The 15,799-nt window shown below is 39.9% G+C and overlaps 1 protein-coding gene across 1 annotated transcript in view; it reads right to left on the bottom strand.

The window, feature by feature from the left end:
• rhocb (ras homolog family member Cb) overlaps window positions 1-15,560 on the bottom strand; it is a 32,771-nt gene extending 17,211 nt beyond the window's left edge. The window contains exon 1 of the mRNA XM_046872136.1: window positions 15,419-15,560. The gene's annotated coding sequence lies outside the window, so the exon portion shown is untranslated. The remainder of the gene's footprint in view (window positions 1-15,418) is intronic.
• Window positions 15,561-15,799: the final 239 nt, after the last annotated feature.

Below are 15,799 nucleotides of genomic sequence, written 5' to 3'. Positions count from 1 at the left end.
TTCTACTAAAAGGAACAACATTTTTACTAGATGAACCAATTTCTTTTGTACAGATATGGGAAGAAAGCTTATAGACCTACAAAAACCTAAAGCAAACCAGAGATGAATGTCAAGGAAAAAAAAAAAAAAAAAAGTCTGTAACATCTGGAAGAACCCCTGAGAAGTACTAGAAACTTTTCTTGGATGAAACTATATAATATAATTATTTAAAAAATATGATTTATAATTAGTAAAGTGCACAATACATTTATTTCATGAGTACTGCAAGATTTCTTTAGTTTTTTTCACAGTCAACAGATTTGTCCTTTTGTCGTGTGGCGAACAAGTAAAACATGTTTCCCGGTATGCTTTGTGTTCTTATGCGTGTGTCAAATGGAGAGCCTCCACAATGAAGGAGAAATGTACACAAGGGCAAATCAGAGACAAAATAATCAGTGCCTATACAATCACAGGCTTCTCAAAAAAAAAAAAAAAAAAAAAAAAAAACAATGATGACAAAAAAAAGAAAAAAAAAAAAAAAACCCTGTGTTTTGGTATTTTTTCTTCCCAGGCATAACTCACCTCACAGCATTACCTCACACGGTAACTAAATATCATCCATCCAGAAGGTTTACCCTGGGTGAGGGTTAGTAAATATTTTCAAGACGGTAGGAAACTACGATATGAATCAGAGGTGAAAGGTTATAGTATTGTGGTCTAAATCACCCTAACAATGGTTAAAGAGCTTCCATTTAAGCGTGGTCTTCACACCCTGTTCAGTCACATGCTGTATTGTGTTAACAGGAAACGCACACAAAAAGTATGATTACGATTCCTGCTTGACAACATTAACATCCTTCCTGTAAAATGCAATTAAAGCCGACACATCCAATATTTTATAACGATTAGCATTCAAAAACATTGGCTATATACAGTATCTCACAAAAGTAAGTACACCCCTCACATTTCAGCAATGTTATATGTTCTCAAAGGAGGATTCTCTATAAAATTTAAATTTTATATATTTGAGTGTCGTCATTGTGCAGCTTGTACAGGTTTACGGTCCTCGAAGAACAACTTAACATACAGCCATTATTGTCAAAATAGCTGACAACAAAAGTGAGTGCAACCTAAATGATAATACTGGGTCTATCAAGGACAAAGAAAAAAGCGAGTGGAAAGTGAAAATGCACCACACTTCAAGAGGACAAGCACCTCAGGATGATCAGCCTTCACAATTGACACTTAACCAGTCAGCTTAAAGCACAGCGCAGTGACACATTTGAGGTACCACTGTCAACATCCACTGTTGTCTGGAGGCTCAGAGACGCATGGGCAAGTTTCCGGCTCCTGAAGGCTACAAACAGAACAAAGTAAATAACGTGGACAAATACACACTATAATTGGACAGGGAATGGCTGGAAGAAAGTTCTGTGGACAGATGAGTCCAAATTTGACATTTCTGGCTCAAACAGGAGAACTTATGTAAGACAGAGAACAAGAGAGATGTTACCAGGCTGCCTCACACCCACAATCAAAAATGGAGGTGAAAGCTAATGGTTTGGGGGTCGATTTGGAAAAGGGAAGGTTGGAGAATGCAATTTTATCTAGACTGTGGCTAACTGGAACCAACTTCACAATGCAACAAGACAACACACTGAAGCATACCTCCAAGCTCTGTAGGCGTTATTTAAAGAGCAAACAGTCGGCTGGAGTGTTGTCCATCACGGAATTACAATGCCACTGGATCACAAAGTCAGAGAGAAATATCAAACATGTGAAGAACACCTTTGGCATATACACATACCCACACTCATCCATAAGCACGTTAATAAAGTCAGATACTTATGTAGGGTGAGGAGGCTTGAGGTGCAGTTAGCGTTCTAGATAGTATAGTATAATACAGTATTTATATTTAAAATCCTGAAAAAAAATTGAAGCATTGAAACTCATTATTATGTCTGTGACTATCCAGCTATTAAGATTCTGTGCTAAAGACAGAAAGGTCACAAGTTCAAATCCCAGAGCTGTCAGACTGCCACAGTTTCAAACTATTTCTCAATTTGTCATTTTCCTATTTTCCTTGAGAACTCTCATCTGACTGAAACACAATGAATTTGTCCAGACTATGAATCAAACAGGGGTGGACAATCATTAGCTCAGTCACCAGAGCCCAGCGTATTTCAGGTCAGATATCAGGTTTTATTTCATAATTCCCTCATCAGGCAAGCTGATCTGACAATCGGAAAAAAAGAAAGAAAAATTATTCATTACTGACTTACAAAAGAAAAACCTCACTGCTGTTACTAGAGTAAATGCGTCTGAACCCACGCACAGATTATTAAAAGACACAGAAAATTCATCTAGCATGTATGGATGGTCTTTTCAGGATGAGGAACCCAGGCATTTGGAAATACTGACAGAAACCAAGCAAAGCAGTGTGTGGGGTAAAACACTTATATAACTTTCTAGCCAACCAGTCACTTTGCTGTTGAATATACAGAGAGAAATGGAAGGCTTTCACATGATATGCAAGCAGAAAACTCCATGACCCATAGCTGAAACACCAGAATACAAACAAAATTCAGCACCTAATAGTAAGTGTTTCTTTTTCTCTGTGACAGACACACACATGCACACCATGTTCTCACCATGCCCTTCATCTCACTGTGCTTCCCTCATTGCCTAGTTTAAGTTTAACATCTATCTATCTATCTATCTATCTATCTATCTATCTATCTATCTATCTATCTATCTATCTATCTATCTATCTATCTTCTAGATAGATATATCTCACCCACAGTAAACATGCAAAAACTGTGTACAAAGAGTCAATATTTTGTGTAAGCAACATTGTTATCTAGCATTGCTTTAATCCTCCTGGTATCGAATTCACCAGCGCTGCACAGGTTCTTGCTGGGATCCTCCTCCACATCATGGTGCTGCTGGATGTTAGACACGTGGCGCTTCTCCATCTTCTGCTTTTGGATGCCCACAGGTGCTCAACAAGGTTCAGGTCTGGAGACATATTTGGCCACTTCATCACCTTCACATTCAACTTTCTCAGCAAGGCAGTAAAAACTGCCGTTCGGCCCAGTTTCTGAAGGGACGGCATCAAGTTGTAATACAGAATGTCACAGTACATGTTGGAATCCATTCCCCCCCCCCATCAATAAACCGTCAGCTCCCCAGTACCAGCAGCACTCCTGCAGCCCCAGACCATGATGCTACCACCACCATGCTTGACTGTAGGCAAGACACAATTTTCTTGGTACTCCTTACTATGGGATTGCCACACATGCTGGACACCATCTGAGCCAAACAAGTTTATCTTAGTCTCATCAGACCACAGGACTTAAAACCAGCCATTAGGGTTCGACAAGCCAGTGGACTCTAAGTGCCCAAGCCCAGGTAAATGGGGAGGGTTGCGTTAGGAAGGGCATCCAGCGTAAAACATGTACCAAATCAAATATACGGATCACAAACCAGAATTTCATACCGGCTCTGTTGAGGCCAGGGTTACCAACGACCGCCACAGGTATTAGCCAACAGGGTACCGGTGGAAATCGGGCTACTGTTGGCCGAAGGAGAAAAAGAAGAGGAGAAAGATGTCTACAGATACAGCAGGGAAAGGAGAAGTGGAGGAAAGTGGAGGTTATGGTGGGTACTTTTTTTTTGGTGTTGGTACTATGACTGGTAAAGGGAGAGAGTTAGCTGATATGATGGAGAGGAGAAAGGTAGATATGTGTTTTAAAAGTTAGAGCAATAAAGGATGCAGATGGAAATGTGTTGAGAAGATGGAGAGAGTATTTTAAGCAGCTAAATGATGAGGAAAATAAAAGAGAGGGTGATGATGTTGGATGATGTGGAGTTGGTGAAGGAGGAAGTGGATAGGATTAGTAAGGAGGAAGTAAGAACAGCAATTAAGAGGATAAAGAGTGGAAAGTCAGTTGACATAGATGACCAGATGACATACCAGTAGAAGCATGGAGATGTTTAGGAGAGATGGATGTGGAGTGTTTAACCAGATTGCTTAACAAGATTTTGGAAGGTGAGAGGATGCCTGAGGAATGGAGAAGGTCTGCGCTGGTAACGATCTTTAAGAATAAGGGAGATGTGCATACCTGTAGTAACTACAGGGGAATAAAGTTAATTAATAACACAATGAAATAATGGGAAAGAGAAGAGGTGACCATCTGTGAGCAACAGTATGCTTTTATGCCAAGGAAGAGCACCACAGATGCATTATTTGCTTTGAGAATGTTGATGGAGAAGTATAGAGAAGGTCAGAAGGAGTTGCATTGTGTGTTTGTAGATTTAGAGAAAGTGCCATGGAGGAATTGTAGTATTGTATGAGGAAGTCTGGGAGGGTGGTGCAGGACATGTATGAGGCTAGTGAGACAGCAAGGCCAAGGAGGAAGATTATGGATGTGGTTAAGGGAAAAAACATGAGGGTAGTTGGTTTAAAAGTGGCAGATGTGGAGAACAGGGTAGTATAGAGACAGATGATCCACTGTGGCAACCCCTAATTGGAGCAGCCATAAGAAGAAGAAGAACAGGTTGTCTTAAGCAAACTGTTTGCAGGGTCTGTCTTGTGAGCCAAATTTAGAAGAGGTTTCCTTCTGGGATGACGGCCATGCAAACCGACTTGTTGCAGTGCTGGCGCATAGTCTTAGGACTGACAAATGGAACCCATCTTAGAAAACTGTATGAACCTGGCTGCTGCACCTTAACTCAGTTTCAGAGTGTTAGCTTAGGCCATCTTTGTGGAGAGAAACAGTGTTAATTCTCAAATCCTCAGAGTCTTTGCCAAAACCAAGTTTTAATTTTTTACAGTATTGTCCCTTGAGGAGATAAAAATGTTTGGAAAAAAAAATGGTTGACACTAAAATGGTTGCTGAAATGTGAGGAGTTAACTCACTTTTGTAAAATTCTATCCATCAATCCATCCATCCATCCACACACACACACACACACACACACACACACACACACACACGTCATTATTCTCCAGACAATATTGAGAATGAGAATTTCACAGTGAAATAAACTTTTATAACCATCTTCAAGAGCCTTTTTAATTCATGCAAATGTATTTATATCAAATTAGATGAAAGCTCATTAGCATACATTTTTCTTTCTTTTTAAAAAAAAAAAAAAAAAGAAAACTACAAGTATCAATGAGATTTCCAAAAGTAAAAATAAATAAAAATAAAGCTCAATCATTAACTGACAAATCTGACCCCTGCAGTTTACAGTTTACAGCACAGTCCAATTGAATAAATAAACTACAGATTGGACAGGTGTTGTGGACTCAAATCCGGCTGATTTCAGACATTTTATTAGTAATTGCCATGTAGAAGAGATAACAGATAAAAAGCCTGAAGAACGCTGGACCCCAGAGAAGAGTGGTAAATGGTAATGAGAACAACCCTGTAACAGTTAACTTATCAGCTCTCATGCGGAAGTACTCTCAGAGGAAAAACTATTGCAGGTTCAGAGCTATTCACTTCGAACTGGCTTGAGAAATGAGAAATTGTTACCTGATCCGTTTTCCTTTCTCCATCACTCACGCACATTTACACAGACTGCTCCCCGATGGCAGTAATTACAATAGACATTAATATTTCTGGCTAATTCGAGTCTGAAAAATACAGGTCAAGTGATTTAGTCAGCGCATGTCAAACTAAAAAAAATGCTAAAAAAGTAAATAAATAAAGTAAACTCATGTGACTGACAATAGCATGGCTGCTGGTGTGAGACAGAAAGCCCAGACTGTTTGGAGCGAATAGAGTAAGGTAAATAAACTCAACACTCCTTAGAACCAGAAAAGCATCTAGTATCAAATCTTAAGGGGGATGGGCTACAACGGCAGATCAAGAGCAGAAATCTTTTAGCATAGTGGTCCCAATGATGTGGGAAAGTGAAAAAATATCAGGTAATGTTTGGCATGACCTTACATTAGAAGAACAAAAGTATTGGGACACCTGACCTTTCTTGCCATATGTGGTTCTTCTCCAAACTGTTAACACACAATTAATAGGGCTTGTTTACACCAGTTTTCTGAACTGTATTTTAAAACTTTAAAACACTTAGCGTCACTTACTGAACACTGAAAAATGCATTGATTAAACAAAAGTGAGGAATGTTCTCTGGTGAAAAGTTGATGACCATCGCAGTACACACACCTCACACACCAGAGCTGCATGAGATGGGACTGGTTTGTGTAACTGAATGCAGTGGAATGTTTTCAGGCTACTGATGTGCAGATATGTGAGCAGACTGAGACTCGGGGCAAGTCTGGAATGCTTTCATGCTGCTGTAATTCCTGTTCACACGGTGAGGACGAGAGAGAGAGAGAGAGAGAGAGAGTGAGTGAGAGAGAGAGAGAGTCATGCAAGTCCTGTGCTTCAGATAAGCATTGAGAATTGAGTGAAACTGTTGATGGATTCTAATACGCACCTAAAGATCTGCATAATATCCATGGAATATGTCCAGATATAAAACAGACTTCGAATTCAAGTTTTCTCGCTGAGCCCTAAGTATTTTGTGGTGATGTCTACGATGTAGAATTCAACATCCATGCACGTAATGGGTGAGGATCTGTATAAGCTTACCTAGTCAAGACTTTCACACACAGTTCCTGTGGTTGTGTGGGGGGTTGCGGGGGGAGGTAATTGTAAGATGAAAGGAATGTCTGCCTGCAGTAGGCTCACCGCAACCCACTAACGAAAACCACACACACACACACACACACACACACACACACACACACACACACGGCTAGAATTTACACATTTCTCATTTCCCCTGACTTTGAACTTCTTACAGCATTGTTACCAATATAAGCAGAAGGAATGTCAAGTAATTAATACACACAGAGCAAGCTAATTTAAAACAACACAAGGCATGGAGGTACAAGCAGAGTTCTGTCCATCTCTCTCTCTCTCTCTCTCTCTCTCTCTCTCTCTCTCTCTCTCTCTCTCTCTCTCTCTCTCTCTCTCTCGGTCTCTCTTTATGACAAATTGTCAATTATCTCAGTGTCTGTTTTCTTTTAGCATGTCTCTCTTTCTCAATCTCTTTTAAATGTTAGACATGTGTCTCTCTCTCACAAGCTACAGACGTTCGGTGGCAAAGACAGAGACCGACACACTCACACAACCAGAAAGCTTTCGCTTTCGATGAGAGAAATTTACATGCATGCAGATACAGAGCAACTTGGTGAAGCGACTATCAATGGTGGTAAAGACAGTAGAGACCCCTCATCTTTCTTAAGCCCGGTGCTCTTTATTTTTGGCCACGATATAGTCATCAGAGACAAATTCTTAAAATTAAAAAAAAAAAAAAAAAAAGTATCTTTAAATCTGCCGCTGATCGCAGTTTTGACGCGTTCGCAACAGTCGATTATGGTCGGTGAGATCATTTTTTTTCCTTCGATGAAATTCTGCCAGTGTCAACAGATTTCAGACTCTTTCCTGCTGTTCGATTTCTCCTACGACGACCATCAAACCAATAACCAACAGGAGCATTTAGCGTGACAATTTCAAACCGCCTTGGGGAAAATGTCGAAATGAGTCAGGTGGACAGTAAAGCAAGAAGAGAACTTATTGAGTTATGGAGGAAAAGGGAGTGTTTGTTTGACGTTTTATCATCATGGCATGAGAAATATTTCCGCTACGGATTGTTTTTGATTGCTGCGAGCTACCATTAGTAAGAGAAAACTGGTCTGAACGAATCACGGATTGATTGTCGTACAGTCTGACATTAGGACAACTGAGATTCTACATTGCGACATGGGGATCATGCATGTACAGTCTGACAAGCAACAACACGCAAAAGACTTCTTTCCCACCATAGAATCTGTAGTGGACAGACTGGGACAAATAAACTTCTTACATCATGAAGCTCCTGCATTCTATGAAACGGCTTTCTATAAAAGATGGATTAACCAAAACTACGTGCACAAAAGAGATGAGCCCCCACATTAAGAAAGTCATTATCAGGACACGCACACTTTGGATTAGCTAGCATGGATTATTCAGCCTGCGATAATGTGACCCTCATCAGCGAATTGTTTCCGCTTCTCTCACGGCTTATTTTGCCAGATCTTGGTTAAACATGCTGCAAATTACCTCACAAGGATACCATCAGATTTCCTGCTCCTGTTTATTTATATTTAACTTGTTTACAGTTTCTACAGTCGCTTTCCTTCAAGGTTCAGAGCAGGACACACTTTACCTCTGGGGCACAAACACCACCCTAATGATGCAGTCAACCGGTGCAGTTCTTTCTCAAAAGGAAAGAAGTGAAAATGTGAATCTGTGATCATAATGCATCATCGGTGACTACTGACCAGATGCCTAAATAGAGATCTCATTACGCACTGTTTTATTTGTTAACCTCTCTTAAGCTTGGGAATGCTCAATGGAATGCATTCTTGATTAATACGGTTACGCCAAAGGTTATCGCGAGGTCAGATAGTCGGGAGATTCTACAGGCTAAGCTCATGCACTATTCAATAAAAGTGACAAGTCTAGAATGTTGTAAAGCTTCACAAACCTCCACAAACCTTATTTCCAGACAATAACAGGCTTCACACCGTACATATTGAGGATTCATCGTCTTTGATTCTGGTGCAGTAAAAAGGGTTTTTGTATTTGCTCTCATATAAAGACATTAAGAGATCTTGTTTTCTGTTGGCTTACAAGAGTAACTTTCACACACACTGACATTTCCAATATTCGAATACTGTAGATAAAAGACAATGCAAAGTGATTAGTAGTTTTTCACAGCCACTGTCTTTCCCATTTCCCCTTCAGTAAACTGGCTTTTCCGCTGGGTGAATTGTATTTGCCTTTGGTATGACAATCGAAGTTGCTTTTAAAAATAAATAAATAAATAAATAAATAAATAAATAAATAAAAAACTAGTGTAGCAGGACATGACATCTGCAGCATCGCTACCATCTGTGAATATTCTAACCATTATTCTATAGTCTATATAAGCTACTAAATCTTTAAAAGTTGCAGCACAAGCATTAGCAAAAACAACCAGAATTATCCAACTTACAGAAACGTGCACTGCAGGAGGTCTCTAAATCCAAATCTACAGGGACCCCTCACAATGCTCAATAACAGGAATGAAAGGAAGCAGAAAATTAGACCTAGCCTGAACTGGGTGAAGATTCGCACCGTGTTGCATCGTCAAGCCAGACATTTTTTTTAAATCAACTCTAAATCATCCGGTGCTTTTATTTTTAAAGACACGGGCATGGAAAGAGAGGTAGCTTTTCTCTGACACCAAAGACAAACAAAAATACAAACGCACACAACATAAAGGACTAATAGTAATGCTTTAAAATAAATTCATGAATCATTTACTGGAACATGGGTGTTTATCTGTTTGCATTCAAAACACGATTGGGTCTCAGTTAGAAGGGTGAATAGTGCGTTAACAGTCTCGCCAACACAGTGGTGGTTATTTATTTGTAATACATGAAAAGCAAAAGGTTTTAAGTACGTAATCAGTTTCTGAACAATCAATGGTATGACCCTTATTCACTCCACACAATACAAGCTACTTTAACTGGACAAATAGCCATAATGTGTGTTTTTTCTGAAACCTCTATTACGTACAAATCTATTGGATTTGTATAAATGACAGAAACCATTGAAAGACATTTAGCAGAAGCTGTAAAAGCGTTTTATTGGTTATGAGTATTCGGCTTTCACGTGATTCTGCATGACATTAAAACGAATATAATAAACTGTAAGTAGGGTTACTGAGTCAGTTTTAAATGCCTACATGCTTGAAGATTTGCTTTTTTTTTTTTCTTTGATAAGCAGTGCTAAATAAGCTCGATTGTGATCGTGAGAGATTTTGAAATACCAAAACACCCCAATCAGTTGATCATCTGCATAAATATATTCGAGATAAACATGCTCTAAATGTGACTAAACACAGTGTTATCTGCTCAAGCCAATACGTCTCCATGAGAGATGGGGTAAACACTACCCCCTCCCCCACCAGGGCCTGTATTCTTATGCTACATTTAACTTACCTCAGAAGCAGGAAATCAGAACATGGAATGACATTGTTGTTTTTTCCCCCAGATTTACAAGCATGCATCTATACTGACTGAGTTAAAGAAACCACTGCCTTGTTCGCTGGTCATGTGGCGAGTTGCCATTCACTTGATGCATCAAAATAGTTCACATCACTTGATGAACTTCTGTATTAGCAGTCAATCTTCACTTCCTCACGAGCTCTCGCTGTTTTGAATGTTGCATACAAGTGCCGCAGTATGGCAGGCAGGGCAATTAACCATGGCGATGCAGGAGTTGTTATAAGTACATAAATCAATACTAGTACACGAGGAAGAACTGCATTTCTTTATTTTCCTTTCACAAAGGAGATGCTGGTGGCACATGAAAACATTATATAAGAAATGGTAGTGAAGCCTGGAATGAATCAGCTTGGGCATGCCACGTTTGGTTGTGAAACAGGTTCGCCCGCACGGATTGATCAGCTGCCATGTGAATTATACATGCATAGTGTAAAAATGGAGAAAACGGATGATTTTGCCAGTGCCTGAAACCTTAGGATAAATCCAAGATCAAGCCAACTGACCCAGAGTTGATGCCCTGAGATTTTACAGTCTCAGCTCAGGCCTCCACACCCCAGCTCCCCTGGGCTTTACCAAGCTGAAGTGAGGGACGGAGAATGAAATCGCCGCCTCCTCTGCCCAGATTTAGCAGCGACTAAAATATACGGATGATCAGCCAATGAGCTGTCGGATGCCATAGCAACACGGTGGAATTCGTAAGTTCCACCTCTCCTGAAATAAACAGAAAGAAATTAAGTGAATTCTGAAGCGCCGGCTGACCTAGATGAACGTACCGAGGTTCTTCGAGAGTAGCATGAGACAAGGACCCAATTACGCATGTACTTTGCCTCAGGGCACCTGATAATCGAGCTATCAAGGGGGTAATGGACTGAAGCCCTGAGGTAGGTGATGGGTGAAACAGACTACCAGACAAACTAATTCATATATAAAGAGAAATAAGTTCTTACTCACTTCCACTGCTCTAGTCAAAACATATACAATAAAATATCAATATTAATATATATAATAAAATATCAATTTCAATGCTTTACATAGATCCGAAGGTTTTCATTCCTTTTCTCCTAATCTATTAAATAACAGTACAATTTTATTGATCTGTTTATTGTTAAAACAAATGGTTGACATTGTCAAAATTCATTTTAGATATTCTATATTCTTGAAAGGAGTCAGCATCTTCAGAGCAAACACATTAGTTGTAATTAAAAGTTAACAAAACTTGTTTTATTCCATTCAACATGGCATTAAATGTAACACTAAACGAATAAAACACACATGCCAGTCTTTAATTAATAAACAACATAACATATTTGCTAGCATTTTCTGAACAGGAATTGGGCTAAAACAAGAGTTCTCACAGCGTGCAACTGGCACTGGTTTTATTACCTAAAGGTTTTCCCTACCCTCTGCGGCTAGGGAACTATTAATATATTCAGAATAAGTCCTCAAAAAGGTTGGCTTGAGGCCTTAAGGATGTAGCTTAGTAAAAAGCTACAGTGATTATGATGCATATTGTTTGGGTCACTGGGGCTTTGAGTTGAGCATATAAAATATTTTGTGGCACTGGAAACAAGCCTGGATAATCAGGTGCTAATCTCTCAGTAGCATGAGTTGTTGAGTGGGAGGCTTCGTTCTGTTACTAACACTGGCGTCTGCCTTGTCCACGGTGTGTGTCTTTTGAGTGAAAAGAAATGGTCATTTATGAGTAAGCTCCTGCTTTCCTGCTGCCCAGGTGACTGTAGACATCTCAAGATCACCATATGTTATGGCGCATTACTACTAATTTTAATTGTACAAATTGTACAGCTCACTCTTACACACACACTCCATTACAGTGCTGACGATACCTCGAAATTCCTCTACATTATGACCTTAAGTAGCAACCGGGCGACATATTGGTGCCAGATCCTCAGAGAAAGAAACTGCATGTTTTGGAGCTTTGTAACTAGGTTTCAAGAAAAGCAGCACTGAGTGGAGCACTGCCCTATTTTATCAGAGGATTTACTCCTGATAGTGAAGCCAAACGCAGCCTGTGGACAAGAAAAGACTTGCTGCGCCCCTGCTAAACTGTCTCACAGACATTATCTAAAAGATTAAGAGTATGATTCCCCCCCAAATAGATTAACTCTGAATTTCAATAACACATTTTTAGGCCTGTGTGTGTGTGTGTGTGTGTGTGTATATATTTTATAAATATAGGAAAAGCGAAAAGATTAAGAGTGTGATTACCCCCAAAATAGATTAACTCAGAATATTGATAACACATTGTTAGATCTCTGTTTGTGTGTAGAAAATTCCAGCTAAATGTGTTTCCTGATAACACCACCTTGACCGAAGGGTCTGCACTTTAGCATAACGAACAACACAATCATTACATTCCTTAAAAAAACTCCTAATTGTGCTGCATCAAATAGAAAGAGACAGTCTACTATCTAACTCCACTCAAATATCTAGTAAATTCTTCCTCATTGTTTGGCTTGTGTTGTGTTGTGTTTAATCTGGAGGCTATTGTGGGCTGGTGACCTGAGACTGGTGCCATGAGGCAGCGACACAAAGATGCCGCCCATAGAAACACTACAAAGTGTATAATTATTACAGACTGGAACATTCATCCTGGTGCGTGTCTTCAATGCAGAATGAAATGTTGCATGTTCTGGAAGTGATGAAAGAGTTATGAAGGACATTTGGGCCAGTAGCAATGACTCTCTCCGCCATTAATGTGCAAGCTCCACTATTCTACTAGTGCTGGTGATGCTGGTGAACTAAATGTGGAAAATATAGCTGAGTCAGAACTCTGCAGCTCCATACGAAAGATGCACGGCTGCTTGCTTGGCCAGAGATGAAATTTCATCCGCATTTGATTTAATTTACTTCACGAGGCTGAGGGCAGGCCAATAAAATTACAGATATCACAAAGAGGAATCAGATACGGTGAAGCATGTTGAATAGCATAATATCAGCTATAGCACAAACACGGTGACATAATCCATTTCACTCAGGGAGCAAAGGACAAGTAGCAAACCAGATAGGGTTGATCTCATGCTGTCATATACTGGTATTCTACAAGTGCTAAATTGTTTTGGATTTTAGTCTTCTTAGATTAGATTAAATGAAGAACGTGAAAAAGTTCATGTCTATCATTTCTCAATTCAGTAATCATTTGTTTATTTGCTCATTCAATTACATGATGTAGTTTCCTGGTGAGATTTTACATGTTAGGTTATTCAAAATAATGTAAAATTAACTAAAATGTTGGCATACAGGGAGTGCTTGCCTTGCGGTCTGTAAAAGACTTCTCAAAAGAAATCAGCAAAATGGTAGTCCAAAGTTCTTTGTTTTAAACCTATCAAATGCTGAATTAAATTTAAACAAAATGAAACAGAAAAAAGAAACCAAAGATTTCATTGACAAATAAATTATAATAGAATAATAAATAAATAAATTGAAATCTCCTGTTAACCTGAGTAAATCTTGAAGAAGTGTTTAAAAGCGGGTCAGCAGCGGGTTTTGGCAACAAAAATCACTTGGGGGGAAAAAATGTATTGGGCCTGAAACTTTTCCTTGAGTAACTCGAGTAATTTGTATACAAAAAAAAAAAGCTTCATTTAGTCCATTTAACTACACAGAGAACCGTGTTTCCTTACGGATTATTACTGATGCACCACCACAAATTAATTTTATATATATATATATATATATAAATAAAATTATATATACATCAATCAGTGTATACACACACACGGGGATTCAAATAAAAACTATTACAGTTATTAGCTGCTAAAGTAAATAACTCATCAAGTGCACATACAAACACCATGAAAAACTATACACCAAACTAAATACTTTTATTGTGGTTGAAATTATTCATTATTATTATTGACTATTATTATTAACAGAAAGTTTATTTTGCACAAATTATTAAAAAGGATCTGGGGACCTTTGTGGGAACTTCAAATAAACTTTATATTAATGTAACCATTGTTGTGATAGAAGGCCTAAGAGGTAGTTATTCTTCTTCTTCTTTTGGCTTCTCCCATTAGGGGTCGCCACAGCGGATCATCCATCTCCATACCCCCCTGTCCTCTACATCTGCCTCTTTCAACCCAAATACCCGCTTGTCTTCCCTCAGCACATCCATAAACTTCCTCTTATCCTCCTTCCTGGTGGCTCCATCCTCAGCAGTCTCTTACTGATATACCCCATGTCCCTCCTCTACACATGTCCAAAACATCTCAATCTCGCCTCCCTCACCTTGTCACCAAAACGTCCTACATGCACTGTCCCTCTAATAAGAGGTAGTTATAGTTGATAATATTAACTTGAGTCTGTCAAATATTCCTATTTTAGACCCAAGAAGGGACCAACTGCAAAGCAAAGCAAACTAACTGATTGTTTGACCTTGTAGTGACCTTTGAACAGTCTGAATGACTAGAAAATCAGTTAGGGTTAAGTGTAGATTCGCATTCATAACTGCCACAGAATTTATAGTAAGACAAAGAGTGTGTGTGTGTGTGTGTGTGTGTGTGTGTTACTGTGAAACTGCTCTGATTTATTTATTTTTGTTAGGAATGTAGGCCACGCCCCCTGCCGCTATGGGGTTAAAAAAACACAACCAAAACATCCCCAAGCTTCTGCATTCCTACAGGACAAACAGGAACCGGTTCTAGAGGTCAAATGTACACTTTCAACAAAACACGCTCTCAAGGCGTTTCATTTCCAGTTTTTGTTCATACTTCAAGCAGCAGCGCGTCATTCTGAACCCGCGACACGCAAGAGCCAATGCGCACGCGCAACACGAAGTTCAGGTACGAAGTTGATCTGCGTGATTATTGCAGAAAAGCCTCGATAGAACTCAAACTTCAGGGAGGATGAACACCGTATAAAGTGCCAGGACCATTACTGTTAGATTTTCCACGCTGTCACGTGTACATTTACGGTATTAACAGAGCGAAGTATGGAGGGGAGTATTGCATATCCGAGAAGCTTTTTCAACAAGTCGTGCTGAACACCCGGTCCCGTGTTCACAGCGGGTCATGATTCGTTTTATCCGGAACTGAAAACAGGTGGTTCATTCAAACTCTGCGTTTCGTTTCAGCGTTATCTCTGAACCCGGTGTCTTAACCTTAATGTACGAGGGAGGCTGGACGGGAAGCGAGCAGTCAAGTTGCTGGACAAACAAGACGCGGAAAACGCAAAGCCACCACCTACTTTCCCCCTTGGCAAAGTGCGAGTTCCTCGGGCCTCGTTAAAATGTAAACGACAAAACCTGGGCGTGTAAGCCTTTTCCCTCATGGCTGCCATTCGCGTTTGTCTTACCTCTTTCTAAACGCGGAGTTCCTCAGTTTTTCCCTCCGTCCTGCCGACCCACTCTTTGGCGCAGGGGTTTTAAATGTGTACGCTGCGCTCCTGGAACTGAGGGCTGAGGCTCTTGTTCCCGCCCACATAACGAGCGAAGACGCCTCGAGCAGCTCGCGCACGATTCCCATTGGTTGGGACGGCAGCGCCTCCTTTTGAGTCCCTCAAAGACACGCCCCGTGTACTGTTCGAACGGAATGACATCATTGGCACTGGTAGTGTAGCTGCGGTGTGTGTGTGTGTGTGTGTGTGTGTGTGTGTGTGTGTGTGTGTGTGTGTGTGTGTGTAAATCGTTAACTGCAATAATGCTCATGATTAGAGCAGATTGTATAGAAGTACTTT

Source organism: Silurus meridionalis, chromosome 17 (assembly GCF_014805685.1).
Source record: "Silurus meridionalis isolate SWU-2019-XX chromosome 17, ASM1480568v1, whole genome shotgun sequence".
Taxonomy (NCBI): Eukaryota; Metazoa; Chordata; class Actinopteri; order Siluriformes; family Siluridae; genus Silurus; species Silurus meridionalis.
This window is presented reverse-complemented; position numbering and strand designations above follow the sequence as displayed.